Source organism: Sinocyclocheilus rhinocerous, unplaced genomic scaffold (assembly GCF_001515625.1).
Source record: "Sinocyclocheilus rhinocerous isolate Xijiao unplaced genomic scaffold, SAMN03320098_v1.1 scaffold1740, whole genome shotgun sequence".
In the NCBI taxonomy this organism is placed as follows: domain Eukaryota; kingdom Metazoa; phylum Chordata; class Actinopteri; order Cypriniformes; family Cyprinidae; genus Sinocyclocheilus; species Sinocyclocheilus rhinocerous.
This window is the reverse complement of record NW_015651446.1, coordinates 1332192-1334843: the sequence shown is the minus strand read 5'-3', so window position 1 is coordinate 1334843 and position 2652 is coordinate 1332192. Positions and strand designations below refer to the sequence as shown.

At 35.7% G+C, this 2652-nt stretch overlaps 1 long non-coding RNA gene across 1 annotated transcript in view; it reads right to left on the bottom strand.

Annotated features, from left to right (window-relative positions):
• Window positions 1-567: 567 nt before the first annotated feature.
• Window positions 568-2652, bottom strand: part of LOC107712794 (uncharacterized) — a 15475-nt gene continuing 13390 nt past the window's right edge. The window contains exons 2-4 of the long non-coding RNA XR_001636826.1: window positions 1342-1393; window positions 1066-1146; window positions 568-592 (exon numbers count right to left, since the gene is read on the bottom strand). This is a non-coding gene — a long non-coding RNA (uncharacterized LOC107712794). The remainder of the gene's footprint in view (window positions 593-1065; window positions 1147-1341; window positions 1394-2652) is intronic.

Here is a 2652-nt window from a genome sequence, read left to right as displayed (position 1 = left end):
TGATGGATGGATGGATGGATTGTATGCCATAATAACAAAACCCAAATTTTGGCAACAAAGTCAACAACTGTCTAAAGTAAACTGCTTTCATGAAAGTTAATGGCACCTCCTTGTGTAATTTTTCGGTATTGTTCAGTCTTTAACATTACTTATGGCACGTGCAGAGAGCTGATGATACAGAAAATTGAGTGTTTAGTTTCAGAATGATCACCCTTTTGTTTGGGGCCATGAACCTATATGTCAAGATAACTTAAGGGAGATGACAAGCCTCCTCTGTCCTGTGATTGTGGGGATTCTCTTTAGATTGCTGTTTTGCTCTTAATCCACCTTAAACTGCAGCCATCATATTGTGGAGTCTATTGGTCAATAGAAAGCTCTTTGGAGATTTGAGTCCAAAATCGATCTTAACAACTGCTGGAAAGCAAACTTCCTTTCCATCTAAATAAAGCTCCACAGGGACAAATCAGGCAGAAAGTGTATCTCTCAGGCCATGTATGGCAGCTTATGGTAACTCTCTCATCTGAGGTCCTCTGAGGGGTTGGCATCATCTCTTCTCAGGTGTTCTGGATCCAGACTGAAGCTTGTGTAAATCCTAGTTACCACGGGATGTCACGGGATATATTTGATCTCTTTAAACGTGTGTATGTGTGTGTATATATATATAATTTAAATAAATTATTTATAAACAATATATTTGTAATTTAATTTGAAAAAGTAAGATAATAATATTGTAATATTACGATAAAAATGATATACAAATAAATACATTCATATATCCCTTCTATAAGATTATATTATTATTTTATTCTACATTATATTTAAATCAATTATTTATAAATAATATTTTTGTTATTGATAATATATTTGCAATAGTATACTATTATCATAAAATGTTAATGATATAAAAAATAAATACATTAATATACAGTATTCCATCAATTTTTATATATATTTTTATTTTTATATTTAATTTTATGTGTATACGTGTGTGTGTGTGTGTGAGTATAAATATTATAAAACAATAATTATATAAATATTATAATTATTATTCATAAGAATACATACCTTTAGATATTGTAGTTTTAATTTCTCTTCTTCAATGTTTCTTCGTTTCTTTTCTATCTCCTCTCGAATTCTTCTTTTGTCCTGTTGAGAAATCAGAGTCATATTATGTAAAGTAAGAAATATCCTAAACCTTTTTTGTTTCAACTCAAACCTTCATTCTTTTGTTGTTTAGTGGCATTTGTCTTGTTATTAACACAATCATGCATGCTAGAGAGAACTAATAATCTATTTGAGAGGGAGGCTTTGCAGCATTATTTTTAACAGCCTGATACTCACTGTTATAGCCTGTAGTCTCTCTCGCAGCAGGGTTTCTTCCTCCATTATGATCCTAACATAGAAAGAAAGAGAGAGAGGAAGAGAGAGAGAGTGAGATAGGGATAAACAACCTATTCTTGCTAACAACCCACCGTCAATGTCTGTCTAGAAGACTAAGAACAGGTTGATAACAAGCTGAGATTGGCAAGTGTGGGTTGGCATGAGAGAAGTTTTGGTAGGGGGTGACTTGACGGTGGGCGTCAGAGCTGAAAGAAAGAAAGGAAGTGCTGGTGGGGGCTCTTTCACCCACTATCTCTCTGCCTGAAGGATAAATGTGAACATAAAAAATGAAAGATGTACAGGGTTTGAAGTGTGTGTGTGTGTGTGTGTGTGTGTGTGTGTTGGTTGATGGTGTTCATGATGTGCTAGCTAACCATAACTGCCATAGCTGGCATGTCACTCTTTGACACTTATGCGTCAGATATATCCCCGTGGAGTGCTTTGTCTGGGACAGTGTAACATAATGTCTCATGTCAATAAATAATGGATAAAGAGCCTGACATTGCTGCGCGGTTAAACAGCCAGAACAAGCCGGGGTCATTTAGTTTCTACTTAACAGAAGTGGTTGTGTTAAGTGCTGTCAGCTCAAATTTTTTAATGTTTTCATGATGTCATTTATAAAAATATAATAATTTAAAAGTGAAGTCTGTAATTGCTGCACCAAATGATAAAAATAGTTGCACCAAATGGAAATGCAATGATTTTTAGATTTCCTTGAGAAAATGGTACTTGTCCGTAGCAGATGTAACCGCTATAAGTTTCTGAACAAACTGGAAAAATTTACTTTGAAACCATTTTCACTCAGAAATTGCTAGTAAAATTCACAAATAATTACAAAGAAATGTATTTAGATTTATTAAATAAATTATAATTTACAAACACAACTATTGATGTTTTCCAAACAGGTTTCCCTATTGCAAATTCTGTCTCTGCACATTACAAGGGAAAAGGCCATAGACTGTATAAAAACATGGACGTAGTGTCCGTGACGTCACCTGTAGGTTTCTGAAGAGCGTTTTTGAAGCGCAAAGTGGGCGGAGCCGGCCGTCGCCATCTTGGCAGCGCATCACCACGCGTCACTCCCGGATAATCTAAAATGGGCAAAGAGGCAGGAGCTGGTTGCTGAAACCACACCTACCTAGCTCGACGGTGGCGACAGTAGCGGCAATCCACCTGCCACTCAAGTGGCCACGCCCTTAATTATGCAGAACTTTAAGGCTTAATATAATTTAAACGGATGAGTTATAAAAAAAAATTCACCCCCCTCACAGT